The sequence below is a fragment of the Drosophila subobscura genome, chromosome J (genome assembly GCF_008121235.1).
Source record: "Drosophila subobscura isolate 14011-0131.10 chromosome J, UCBerk_Dsub_1.0, whole genome shotgun sequence".
NCBI lineage: Eukaryota > Metazoa > Arthropoda > Insecta > Diptera > Drosophilidae > Drosophila > Drosophila subobscura.
The window spans coordinates 2,165,919-2,181,036 of NC_048532.1; positions in this window are offsets into that span (position 1 = coordinate 2,165,919).

The window sequence follows — 15,118 nt, forward strand, 5'->3', positions numbered from 1 at the left end:
TTACGTAGGGAATGACAATATCTGACCCGGCGAACTTCGCACCGCCTAACAGTCAATGAATGTCGTGTTATATTCCCTTTCGTGACATATTTGCAAATGTATTTAATTGACTTGACCGAATTGCAATCACTTGGCATGCGCTCTAAAGCAGTCTTGAACAGCCTGACCAATGCATGATGTTCATGAAGCATTTGCTGCAGATCTTGGAGAACTGCTCTCTTCGTAGCTGTGTTGATCCCTTGTGCATCTTCTATAGGTTGCAATGATCCAATGCGATGGTAATAGGATTAGCATTCAATCTCTTTGAGGTAAAAGACATTCTTTGTTTTTTGGTCAGGCGAAAGAAACCGACACGTGAGCATGCCACGTACAATTGACAATGAGAAAAACAAGCATTTTCTAGATTGAGGCCACAAATAGTCAAGGATTGGCCCTGTGATTTGTTGATCGTCAAGACGAATCGGGAATTGAATTCGTTTAAACTCAAAGGGCATATCCGTTGGGATCATCGGAATCATTGGAATAAGAACTTCCTCATCTTTAAATTTTCATCAGTTTTCTTATCACCAAACGCGTTCCATTACACAGTTTTGGTTGGTTTAAATTTCTAAGCATGATGACTACCGAGCCAACTTCCATTGGAAGTCCATTAGACATTCAATGCAAACTAAACGATGCAAGCTGTAGTCGATGGTGCAATCATACAGAAACGCTGCTCAATTCAAATCAATACTTGAACCATTTCTTCTTGCACTTCGAAGATTATTCCTCAGTTCTTCTGTACGATAAGCTCGACGATTTCTCTCTCTTTGCTCTTGTGTTTGAGAAGCACGAATTAAGGCCCTTCTTTGCTCCATATTAACGCGGCGCTGTTCTCGTGCAATTTAAGATAATTGACTCGCGATATTCCGTTGCCTAATTGCATTACGGCTTCGCTGGGAAAGATTAGATCTTCTAGGACGCGGCATTGTTGGAGGTGGTGGAGGTGGCCACTGCAAATTAATTTCTTCATTGTGGCTATAATAACGCTCCAATCGAATCCCAATTTTGTGATTTTTGACCTTTTACGGGGGCGGGGGGGAGTGGCTTATTTTTGAAATATACTTGTAACAGTGTGAGCAAACAGAAGTATGGATGCAAAATTTGGTGGCTCTAGCTTTTATGGTCTCTGAGATCCAGGCGCTCAACAAGACGGACGGACCGACGGACATGGCTCAATCGACTCGGCTATTGATGCTGATCAAGAATATATGTATATACTTTATGGGGTCGGAGTCGTTTCCTTCTGTGCGTTACATACATTCACTTTGTGCACAAATACAATATACCCTATTTACTCTTCGAGTACCGGGTATAAAAGAAGAGAAAGACTGAAATAGTTCATGAAAGAGAGGTGAACAATTTACAAGTCTTTCTTGAAGTAAAGTGCTAGTAGTCGGCAGTTAACGTCGTGATTATGGAGATCCCTGTCGTTTTCCGCTATCCAAAATATTTGGCCGGCGCGGATTTATCTTATAGTGTCAACAGAGCAAGGGGTTCGTCTGGACTATATATGTGTGTATGTGTATATCTTATGTTAAAACACACACATATTACATACATATATGGGACATGTACTCGGATACAATATGTACGGGTGGAGTTGCCTGATAAGTAAATACAAATTCATGAAAGTATCACTGGAAAAATACACATATACACAAATTGTCCCAAAGAGACTGAGCTTGAGTCGTCGTAGGTAGAAGGTAGTCTTTGTTTATGGTAATCAGCTATAGGAGGGAGCCACTATTCACTTCTCTTCTGCCAGTGCACAAAATGTGTAAGGCGAAAATGTTCTTGAAAAATATGAATTATGCATACATACATGTGTACATACTCGCGGCAGGTGGCAACTCCATGGGTTTGCGACTCACCTGGCTCACCTCGAGTCTGCAGCTGTTGCCTAATGCAACAACAGAGCCTGATCCCAATGCCCTTGACTGCTTGTGATTTCTTGCGGGATTTTCAGCGAGAGATAGCCCAGAAAATAAGAAAGTCCCTGTTAAGGGTTCCTATCTTTGGATCCGCGTAACAGGCTTTGGCTTGGTGTCGCATGGGCCACTTGATGGTGCAGTCATTGCACATCAACGTCCAGAAGATACCCGCAAATGGGAAATATTTGAAACTTTAAGAGCTTAGAGTTTTAAAATGAAACTGTTCGCAACCGATTCTGCATAGTTGTAAATCCATTTGATCGATTTGCATTTTACAGATATTTAAATATTAATAGCATGAAAGTATTATAGCATAGTTAGACATATTTTAAGGAAAGGTTAAATTTGATGGTCATGCTATTTCAGATAAATTGTAATAACTATTTTGTACCCAGAAAAACAAAAACTATAGTAAGTATGTTCTTACCTTTCACCGAACGACTACAGGGTATACAAAATTAAACACTGAATGACGAAGGATAAGCAAGAAAGCTAAGGTGTGGTGTCAAGCATGTGTCAAGGGGAAATCGAATTAATGGACTGATTAGATGAGACACATTTATGGTCAATTTTCTTGGGTAGAGTAAATATCTTGAGTTTGGATTAGCTGATTGGTTCTAAGAGTAGGAGTTGTCCCTAATGCATCCCTGTTTAATAAAACAGTTTCGTTAAATTTCTCAATTTGTTTCTCACTTAAAGCACTCAAAATTGACTCTTTTGGTTGGCATTCGTTGAAAAAAAGCTCAAACTCAACGGCGAAAACTTAGTGGATGGCAGAGACACCCGAAGACGACTGCGTCGCTCGGCTCGGGACACGATGCCTTATCAGCAAGTAACCTGTTGGTCGGCGGCGACGGCAGTGCTGCCCATCAGTTGCTTGTGTTTTCTCGTGGACGTTGGACGCGAATCGGCAGAAGCGGACTCAGCGGGATTCCCGTGCGCAGAGACTCATTCGATTTTGATAGAGAAATACACATAGGGAATTGTCTCCGGCCAAAGACAGAAATATTTTCATTGTGACGTGAAGAACAGTGTGAGAGAGAGAAGGGAGTAAAGCGGAGGCCAAACAAGTGCCGGAACGTGCTCGAGTGTCTTCATATTTGCGGTTTTCTCTTGCGGACATCCGTTCCCCCCTTTAAATTGGCATACGCATACCCTCCTCAGTGCTGAAACACCGCCGGTCTGCAAATTTCGTTTCATTTTCAATTCAATTCAAAAAATCTTTTAAATTTTTCAGTTTTGCTTAACGCAAAACAATAATACTTAACTGCCGGTTAGAGTTTAACTGGCAGAAAATAAACTTGAAATTAAATCAATTTTCTGAAGTACGATTTGAAAAAAAGGTGAGTGTGAATTGAACGCAACAACTTGTTTGTCAAGAGGTTTGTCATTTTATTCGGGAGGGATGGACAGGATCCAAAGCCAGACCCAAAGCCAAAGACAAAGTCAAAGCCAAAGTATAGCCCGGAGTATATTCTTCGTCACTAATTGAATTCCATCCAACTTTTTTCTCGGACTCTCACTGTTTTTTTTTTTCTTCTCCTTCCCTTACAAAAAGTTGTATTCCACTGCCAAGCGAGAAAGTGCGACACACAGAGAGTGAAGGCCCGAAAAAAAACATTAAACTTTCACTTTGTTTTGCGACAAAACAAATAAGTTAGCAGGAAAAAATAAAATAAAAAGAGGTTGGTACAAATTTAGAAAAAGAGGGGAACGGAGATATGTATATGTAATGTATATACATATATATGTATACGAAATGCATTCAAAGGAAAATAAAACTTGAAACAGTGAGAGACACGTATTCCGTTTAATTTTTATGGTGGAATCGAATGACTTGGCCGTGACTGTTCCTTAATTAAAAATGCTCTTCGAAAAAAAAAAACGCAAAATGAGCATCTACAAAATAAACTGGAATAGAACGGTCTCCAGTCTCCAACTATAGATTGATTTTAATTGATCCCATCTGGCTTTTTTTGCCAGTCGTATCTCTAGCCATGTATCCATTCATCATTGATTTGATAAGCAACTGCATTGATTGCTTTTGTCCATCCATGGTCAGTGAATGCTAATGAGTGCTCTGCTCAGGTGGGAATTCGATAGGTTGATGTGGCGTATGCGTAATGTTAATCAGAATGGGTCTGGGGCCAAGTATGCATATGTGATACAGATGTGGGTGATTGCTATTCCATATTTGCATGTGAATTATGGTGTATACATTGCTGTCTTACAGTATTACACTTTCGTAAACATGGTATGCGTATACGTAATGGAAGAACAGATTTCCCATATCTGAAATACGAACTAAAGTTGCGTCAGGGCTCAGCCCTTAAATTATAGTCTGTGCAGCGAGCGAGGAGACGGAAAGGGCAAACGCATTTCAATTTGCATATGCGGACACGCAAATGTCAGCTCATAGAAACTGAAAAGGGGCGTTGAGGTAAGCCATTTCGCCAAAAATTCGCAGTTAAGACCAAAACGGGGAAGATGTTCGCAATGTCATCAGTCGTTTAAGGTGGTTCCCCTCTCCTCCCAGCTCCTCTTCGCTATCTTACATTGCTCAGGCGCCGTCCATTTGCATTTTGCCGTAGGTGGGTGAGACACAGTTAGGGAGAAACGAAAATCAGTTGGGGGCCACAACTTTTCAGCATATTTCAGACATTTCAGAAAATTTTGTATTTTTACTGTTGTCAAATGATCATCTTGAAGAGAGGGGTATGTTGTGCAACGAAAGGCTAGTAGCACGATACTATACTCTTTATCTGTATAACTTGTTCCCTTCCCAAAGTGCATGCGTGAATAATCTTTAGTAACATAAGGAGGGATTAGCTAGTTAATCAACGAGAACCTGTAGCTTCCCTTTAGGTATCTCCTAGTCGGTTCTCCCCTGTGCCCATCTTATACTCCGGTATCGTTTTCCATTTTTATTGGTTACTAAGTTTTGCATAAATTATGCAAGAGTTGGCATGTGCACGGGTTTGTGTGTGTGTTTATGAGGAAAATGGCTTGATAAGAAATGCGTAAAGGTAGCACGGAGCATGGTACATGGGGCATTGAATAAGGGAGACTGTAGGAAGGGCATGAAATGGATGGCAGAAGGTGGCCTGGATTCCAGCAGCTGCTTGAATTTATTTGATTTCTCACTGTCGCAAGTCACAGGTGACATTTTTATGGGTAATCGGAGCGACGGCGGCCCCTGGTCTGAGCTCGATGAGGACTCCTCGAAGCAGTCAACGTCAATAACAACCAGTACAAGGCCTTCGAGTGCTAGGGCCACGGCGTGGCCATAAAACGATTGGCATTCTCAAGGACAGCAGCGGTTGCCATTGACATTGCCTTTGACTTAGTCTTTGGTCTTGGGCTGCTTTGAAAGCAGGCCCCGTAGCAGCCGCCACACAGCCACAATGTAATCTGGTCTCATAGTCAGAGGGTCTGGGAGGGTGAGCCAGATTCTCGCTTTCCATTGACAGTCACTCAGACGATTGCGACTAGGATTTTCAAATTTCTCCAGAGACTAACAGGACCGACCGGCTTAGAGCCGGGTGTGCTCTACTAGTTTTGGTTATGATTTCAGTTCATCCAGTTGCTCACTTAACTTTTGTCAATAATTCAGTGCCCAGTGGGGACAGAGATCCAGAGTCGGGCAAGAGTTTCTTCCACTGGAGCCCAAAAAATTAATTGCTTTTTAATTATACGACCGTCCGACAGACAGACAGACGGAACGGGACAGGCCCAAAAAAAAAACAGCACCAACAAAGCCTCGTTGAAGCTTTAAGGATACACAGAAACCGCAATTGGGGGTCAGGGGATTTGGATTGAAGTGAGGGCCACTACTGACTGTGGTCTATAGGAAAAGGCCTCTACCCTGCGGCCAGCAGCATAATTAATTCTCTATTCACGAAAGAGTCGCAGGGCTTAGTGGATTTATGATGAGTCTCAGGCAACTCAGGTCTCGTGTGCCAGATTTCTCGACATACTTAATTTTTATACCCGTAACTCGAAGAGGTGATGTAGATGTAGATGGCAGATGTAGAAAACATGTAAAATGTAAAATTCGAAAAAAAACCAATAAGGTACAGATATACTGACTGGAGTATTTATAAACGTTCTTACTAGTTTATATTTGTCTTGACCCATTTCTCTATACGTCCAGAGAACTTCTTTGAAATATTTATTATCACCTAACATATTTTTCAAGATACTTCTGTATTTATTATAATATGTATGTTATGATCAATTCAAGAGTATTTATGGATTCATTATCCTGCTATTGCCTTACTCGACATGGTCTCCACTATCGTCATCGTAACCATCACAGCGCTCTATCCCCGTTGCCAAACCCCATCCCCACCCATGTTGACTCAACCCCATATCGGGTCGAACAGACAGCGGTCGCACCGCGGTTCAAATATCATTAAAATGCAAAAATTTAGGAGAGGCAAAGAGGTGATAGGCAGCAAACCAGGGTTATGCTCTGGGCCACAAAATAGAGATAGCCGTAGATAACACACGTGGGTGCATAGGCAGCTGAGTTGGCCCATTGGCCGAGCTATCTGTTCTTGGCTTTTGGTTCTGCTTTCGCGGAGATTCCGTCCACGGAGCCAAAAATTAATACATTTGTTGTCTTGTTGCGTTGACTAAAACCCCATTTACAAAATTCGGCTAGCATTTAAATTAAAGCCAAGGGAGTTGCTTATTACAGCCATTTTCTGACTGCAGTCTCCTCACTTCTTTATCCTAAATGAACATATTGCAGCCAAAAATCAGCATAACGAAAAATCGATATAGAGACGGGTAAGCGGATACTCGTAATACGGAACCGAAGGTCAACCGAAAAGTTTGGTCTTTGCGACCCCCTACACAATGATAACTTAATCGCTTTAAAGCAGCTGGCAGGCCAGAAAAGGTCAAGTTCTCAATTTGTATAAAATGGCTTGGGGATTTATTTTATGTTTTTGAAAATTAGGAAAAACAGCTTTTTATGAAAACAGCTCGGGAATACAAATATAACAATATTTATAGTACAATTAAATTGATTCGCTTACAATATAAAATATAGATTAATAGAGAGTACAAGTATTTTCCTTTTAATAAATGAAAAAATAAAACTGTTGTAGTTGTTTTCCGACTCTTGTACACATCTTTGCCTTCACGCTTAAGTATTTTATGTAATGTTGATTATTTTTTGACCGACATCCCACAGTTTTCTTACCATTCACTTCTAACAATTTGAAGACATTTAGTTTGCCCAGACCTACGGAATCTACGGACATATTGAAGCTCGGCCACGGCTGAAATCTGAAACAGCCCGATGATAAAATCCACTTGGTGGGAATGCCTTATGACTGGCCCCGGTCCCCTCATTTAGACTGACAGCTTAAGACATTTCCACAGTGCACTCCCTCCTGATAAGGAGAATGTTAAAGACAATGAGAAGAAAGGTTCAGCAACGGTGGCATTAGTATTGGCTAAAGAGACCAACAAACCCATCGAGCGGCATTCATCCGGTTGAGATTGCTCTCCGGGATATATTTATGGGGCCATTGTCTCCTGCTGAACCGCAGTATGCTTGCAGTGGAAGCTGCACTAAATTGCCAATTAATTATGGTCGCTGGCCCTTGAACCAGACCCACATTCACGCAGGAACACACCGCACACCACACCACACCCCACCACACCACACACAAAGTGCAGTCTCCAAGTGCGCCCTTATCGTGTGTCTGTGTGTGGATACAATGGAATCGCTTGAGTGTAAGCTAAGGCTGGAACGGGGTCCGGCAGAGGAGAGTAATGTATGTACATATGGAAAATATATTCGCCATAAAATTCATTGATTCTCATTCAATTCTAATATTGGGTTTGCCTGACATACTCGTAGTCGCACTCGTGTGTGTTTGTGGGCCCGGTCGCCGATGTCGACGCCCGTTATGCAGGGACACCAACATAGAGCAAGGGCCGTGGACCAAGGACCAAGGTTCTGCAAACAAATGCCGTCGAAGACAAGGGAAATTGGTTTCATTTTTGCAGTTGACTGTTTTCTTTTTTGGGTTTGCTGCGCGGCCATTGTTGATGTGGCAGCCGGAAAAAGGTTAAACCCCCAAACAAGTGAGCAATGCCATAAAGGAAAAGGCACAAAAACAGCCATACCCATTCAAGCAGGGATAAGCGGATATGGAAAAAGGGTTCAAAGAGCACGTAGTAAGGTGTGGGGGGGCGACAAGTTTAAAATCTTAAGATCAGACACACACTCACTCACATACATTTACATTCTTGAAGTAGTGTATCTGTATTCGCCAAAGAATAAAAAGACTGAATACAGCGTCCTTCAATGTGATACAATCACAAATGATAGATAATGTTGCCATAACCTAACATTTTTGATATAGGATATCCAAAATATAATCGAAAACAAAGAGCAGGCTTGCAATACATTTTTTCTTTAAAATAGGCTTTTGTAAGATATCCTCCATAAGAATTTTCATGACTCATGAATATTCCTTCATTGGAATTGTTGTTGGATTTCATCAATTTTATTAAATTTTTATAAGTACCCGGTACTCGAAGAGTAAATAGGGTATATTGTATTTGTGCACACAGTGAATGTATGTAACGCACAGAAGGAAACGTTTCAGACCCCATAAAGTATATATATTCTTGATCAGCATCAATAGCCGAGTCGATTGAGCCATGTCTGTCTGTCCGTCCGTCTGTCCGTCCGTCTTGTTGAGCGCCTGGATCTCAGAGACCATAAAAGCTGAGCCAACAAATTTTGCATCCAGACTTCTGTATGCTCGCACTGTTGCAAGTGTATTTCAAAAATGAGCCCCGCCCCCTTCCGCCCACGCAAAAGAGCGAAAACCTCCCAAACCTACAATTTTGAAGATAAAAGAAAACTAAAAACGCCATTTAGGGACGTATGGAATGACTATATCGATCAGATCACCAAATTGGGATCCGATTGGATCATTATTATAGCCACAATGAAGAAATTAATTTGCAGTGGCTAAACCCACCCTGTGCCGCAGCTTTTGTTGTTTTTTTTCTCATTCTCTCCTTCACACTCTGCTTCGCGCAGTGTGCGGCCTCTGCCTCTGCCGCGAGTCTGCAGTGTGTAGGTCTAGGGAGGGGGCGAGCTAAAGGAGCGTGTTGGTGTGAGAATTGTTGTAGACGTAGATGACAGATAAGGAAAAAATTCAAAATTTGACAAAACAACGCTAAGGTGCAGATATAGTATTGAGTGCCGGGTGTAAAAGTTGTGACGCGTAAGAAGCGTTTCACACGTCCCTTCTCGTTTGTATGTTTCTCAACCTGGCACTCATGTCGCTGATATTTTTCAGTTCATTAAAGCTTAGTGGCCAGTATTAATTGGGCGGATCTATTGGAAAACTTCAACCCTATGTACCTTTCTTTGTAGTCCCGCTCTGATGCAGTCCATCTGCAGCGGATAAAGTTTGATTTAGTGTTTAAGGATTTTTTCTTACTAATTCAAATGCTTGGCTTGGGACCGGGCTGTGCCGAATGAGATCTATTAGGGGGATAAGCCACAATAATTGCGCAAACATCTCAAAAATCGAAATTCCTAAGATAGGAAAGGATAATCTTCAAATGCAAATTGAATATTTTTTCCTGGCATCTGACAGACAGACCCAGCCAGACAGAAAAGGAGACAACATCGAGTGAGTCCTCGTTAGGCACACCTCCTGTCAGGGTTCTATATGCTTCGGACACACCCTCCGACCAGACCATATGTCGCTCAGTCGAAAGTTCAACGCTGCTGTGTCCTTGGAATTTGCATTTATATTTTAGTCCCCTCCTGCGTTCTGGCTATTACCACTGAGAGTGAAACGATGACAACTACGAGTGCATACATATAAAAGTTTTGTTTACTCGTCCTCTCCCTGGCAGGCTCTGGCTGGCCTTTTAAAAGCTTATGTAAAATTATGAATCTTTTAACGCACACCATCTACAGAGGAATGTCTACCGAATCTTGGCTCTGTTATCCTTATCTCAAGGTCACAGGCAGGGAAACTGCTTCGTTAGTTTACAGTTATTTGGGTAATTGGAGACAATTTGTGAGGGTCATGACTAAGTGAGGTAAATTCTACATAGGGTAATTGTGTATGTACGATATATAGCACGGAAATGTGTTCTTGTAGAATGATGATGAAGACGGACGATAGACAATGGGGATTTAGAGAAAAAAGTCAGTATACAAAAATGTCAACTCATAATTTAATTAGTATGAATGTACGATTTTAAAGGTAAATTTTGCACAGTTTTCGGAGTTTTTGGTGAGAGGGACTGCAATAATTGATTAGATCGCATTAAAGGACGCAATAAAGGTGAATCTTTTTATTGTATGTGTTTGTGTTGACAATTTCCGAGAGGATAATAATTGGTCCGACCACTCGTGCCACTTGTAATTGCCGGTATACTCGTATTCAAATTGTGTTTTTCGAGGTACTGTAGAGCGCCTTGCTTTGCCGGAACGAGCGGAACCACTTACCACAAACACAAAGCACAAAGCTCACACACAGCTCTTTTGGTCCCCTTATGGGAAAGGGGGCATTCGGAAGGGGGGCTGGGACTGTTGGTCTCTGGCTCTGATGGCTCTTTGGCTGCATGCCTCGCTGAGCTTTGGCCAAAAGTGGCCGTGTAATTTGTATGAAATTCGTTTTACTTTTATATATTTCTTCCAATTTTTTATTAATTTTTTTTGGTTCTTTGCTTTGAGAACTTCGAGTGGCTCGTGTTAGCAAACATTTCAATTTCCAAATAGACTGTCAGCCTTACGTTGAGTACGGGACAGAGCAGCAGAACCATCGAAGTAGGGCCGACTGTGGGGCTGACTTGTTTACATTTTGGCTCGAATGCTTCTGTTTGCCAGGGGATAAGAGTGCGGAAGGAGAGACAGAGGCTCTGTGGGTCACTGGTGGGGCGAGGCCTTTGGCCGTAAATTCATGCTAAAACAATCTTATTAATGGTTATAAGGGTCGCTTCCTGCCTCCCTATCTCCATCGCCCTCTAATAATGTTTAACTGCGATTTTTATACTATGCGATTTCTGTTTTTTGATAAAATATTGCCGCCTGGATTTCCTGGTGCTGTTGCCTGACAATTTTAGCCATTTAGTTTGATTTCAGTGTTATCTCTATGCCAATGTCGCTGATACTTATCGCACCAGGCTGCTCTGTCTGTCCACTGGGTCCGTAATGGGCTTAGCGCGACCCAAACAAGGGCACTTGCGGAAGGGCGAGGAATCGTGTCGAAGTAATTTGCTGCTATTTTTGGTTCTTTAATTTAGCTGTTTGTATTATAATTTATTCAGGCTATTTGCTGAGCATTGATTGGGTCCACAAATACAAGAGGTTGGAGTCATCAGCCAGGTTAATTTTTTTAAGTTTTTCGCTACACTTATTTTGCATTATGATTCTAAAAGCTATTGGTTTACTCTTACATTGCCTTTACTTTCATTATCTCTCACCGTTTAGTACGGGAAGGGTATGCAGATTTCCCTGCAACTCCACAATGATTTTAATTTTGTCTGAGTTTTGATATATTCGCTCTGATATGTGGACTTTCTCATACCCACATGTATGTACATATCTATTGATCTCGGTACTCATGTGCATGTGTCCATCGTAAAAGAGGGAAATGCTGGAATGGACGAGTGAGTAACTTTGCTGAACGACGTGCTTTCGAAACGAGTGCAGTGGGAGCTTAAATGGAAATAAACTCTCTAATTAGTTGCTGGGAATACTATAAATCATATGTACATATATACATACATATATATGTATCCCCCTTATCATGCATGTACATGTAGCTATATGTACGTACTCGCATATCATCAGCAGATACTTATGCGAACGAATAATAATTCTCTCAACTTTTCAACAATATGCAAAGTGGCGAGTCTGGACAACAATTTTAAGTGCTTGGTGCTGCTGCCATGGCAGCAGAAAACAATCTTCAGCGAAATTTTAATTAAATTCCACATCATCAATCGATCCATGACACTGACATGGACAGTGAACACATGTTCCTATCTCATCTCAATTCATCTGTCGTGGCCCCTAATCTGTTGAGTAATTTCTTTGATGGCGAATAAAACTTTCTTCGTTTCCAACGTTTTTTGAGTAAAACTAACTTCAAAGTTTCAGCTAGAACTTTGTAATTGATTATCATAAAAATGGCCATGTTAATTAGTGCGCAAAGCTGGTTAGGTAACTCTTCTACATCATCCTCAGCGCCAGCTGCCGGCATAGATCACTGGCCACATCATTAGTCGATGGAATTTATGTGCCGGCTAAAACCATAGTTTCCTTCAGCATGGAGCAGCAGTTCTGGGAGGACTGCCAGACCCAAATTGGTTAAAAAGTAGTTAATACCGCCGACTGTGGCAGGGACAGGGTGTGGCAGGGCTTAGCCAAAGTTTTTCTCGGTTGTGGTCAAGGTTTCTAAGGGGTTGGAGAATATAAATATTTCCTCTGGCAGAGCAATCTGGTAGTATGCTGGCAGTTAGCTGGTGTTAGCAGACTGTTACCTCACCTGATAGCATTGAAAGATTACTAACATTTCGGACTACTATATTTAGGAAAAATATTCTACAAATATTTAGCTGTTATCTGGAAGTTAATTGATTGCTGGACGGCATTTTTCCAACCACTGTTATTTGATTATTTTCCGGGTATCGGAATGTTATCTCACTATTACATGAAATGTTTTCGCCATTTAAATTTAACCCACAGTTATCTGCTTATTGTCTGCCCATAATCTAAAAGCTCTCCGGCTGTTTGTCTTTAAATGATTCCATTCTCGGGTGGCTGTAATTCTCAAACAAAAGGTTGAAAGAGTTAGTTTCTCTCCTATTCTTGATTTTGTGTATTGGTCCACTCATTGTTTTGCTCTCTTTCGATGGTGTGAATGGAATCTTTAAGCCGGCAGTAATACGAAATTCAATAATGGCTTTTACTCTCTGGATAGACGCATACACCTTGTAGCCATAAAATTCTCTGCCATAAGTAGGCCATATAAATATACTGGCACTTATAGCTGGAGCTTAACGTTCTGTTGTGGCTGTACAAGTGTGTTTGGGTAGTGGAGGAGGGTGAGTGTCGGTGGGGCAGGAGAGCAGAATAAAATCCCATTAATGTGAACGTTTTTTTTCGCCACGGCCATAACGCCTTGTTTCATTATGTCACGGGCTCAAAGATAAATCGTTGCAGAAGAAGAGGAACAAGTTATTGTAAGTATAAAAGCGAACAAAAAATGGTGACAAATGCATCAAAATGAAAATTACGAAGTATGGCAATACGGTTGGAGCAGCAGGTCTGGAACAGCAGGACGACACCAGCAGCCGACAAACAGGACAAAACAAGACAGTACAGGACGGGACAGGAAAGAACGGGAGGACACACTCAAGCCGCTTTGTGCTGCTTGTTGGAAATGATAATGGGAGTAAGGCGCGTGAGCAGGAACGTCAGTGATGGCGAGGATGAGAATGACGATAATGACACTTGGGGGATGCCAATGCGGGCTGCTGATAACGATTTTGATAATCTTCTTTTCAGGCCCCTGTCCACCAGCAGCCATGAAAACTGTTAACTGGCAACTTGTCCTTCTGTTGTTGTTTTCGTATGCCTTGATATACAGATGTTTTCGAATAACCTGGTCGTTCTTCTAATTCTGGCACATAGGGTTCAGCCAGAGAGTTATCACTATGCTTTCCGTCTATAAATTTATCAAAATGAGTAATTTTTTGGCCTGGGCTGTTTTTACATTCTCCCTGTGGACCGGCTTCCGGTAAAAGGTCATGGCCGCAGGGTGCCGTCAATCTGCTTTGCATAATATCTTGTGTAATTTGTAACATTTTTTGAGGATTTCCCTTTGATTTATAACGTTTTATATTGTACATAAGTTGCAGTTCAGGGATATGGATCTTAGAACATATTTTTCAATATTTTAATCGATCAATTTGAATGCTTTCTTTAGAATTTAGCGGTTTGTTACTCCATTTGTTGGGCACCTTTTTGGGTGTTCTGCTGTGCTTTTATTGGGAGTTTATTAAAATGCACATAATTTAGATGCAATTTAAATCATACGAATCATTTAGTTGATTATTTTCCTGCCTGTATATGTCTGCAAAATTAGCTCCAGGACATCTGACCAATTTTATAATTCAATATTTTATCTACAGAGTTGATTTATGCTCATAATTTGAATAATATTCTGCATTAATTTACAGAGTTCAATGATGAACTCATTGAACCCATTCAAGGGAATGGGAATGTCATTAATAAAGTAAATACATTTGAAACATATAAAAAAGTTTATCTTTAAAAATCGATTCACTTGGTGTTACACTTTAAAATTTTCTGCATACGTATGTATTTATTTGCCATCGTCCCTCATCCGATATACGTATGTATGTATGTACATATGTACATACGGAAAATTGAACTAGCTAACATTGTTCTTGGCGGTCTGGCCATAGGGCTGGGACTGGAGCAGGGTCTTTCCCTAGGCCTTTGGGTGTTGTGGAATGTGTGAACTTAAGCATTAGACAAAACTTCTATAGAGTGCAGTGCTGGGGGAATACAATTAATTTTGCATTTGCTAAGCGATTGCTTTAGCGTAACAAACCGCTAAATCAGAAGCCATCAACCATCGGCATTTTCGTCTGGGTGATTGCTTAACTTTGGACCATTTGAGGCAGCAATGAAGCTCCGATGTACTTTGGTATTGTAAATATGAAAATTAAAGCCGATCTGCTCTCCCTTCAGGACTAAGCGTGGCGCAATGAAGGCATTTTGTCTGTTCTGGTCTGTATTTTTGTTCGCCTCGGCAGGGACCAGGAACGAGTCGATTATCGATTTTTACGATTGAATGCAAAGTCTAATTGGGAAACTCTATGCTGGCAGTGGTCAGTCGGGGTAATCGGGATTTTAAGCTCCACCCGTCAAGTGCACGACGTGATGAGAATTGTGTGGAGAACAACTGCTGCAGCTTCAGCCAACAACTGTATGTATCATGGTCTTGTGTGACCGTCTTCCGCCCTTGCCCTTCTGCACTTGTCTCCATGTTTGACAGAGACCATTACTGCCACATTCGCATTGTTTTTAATAATCCCGCTCACTCCGCCAC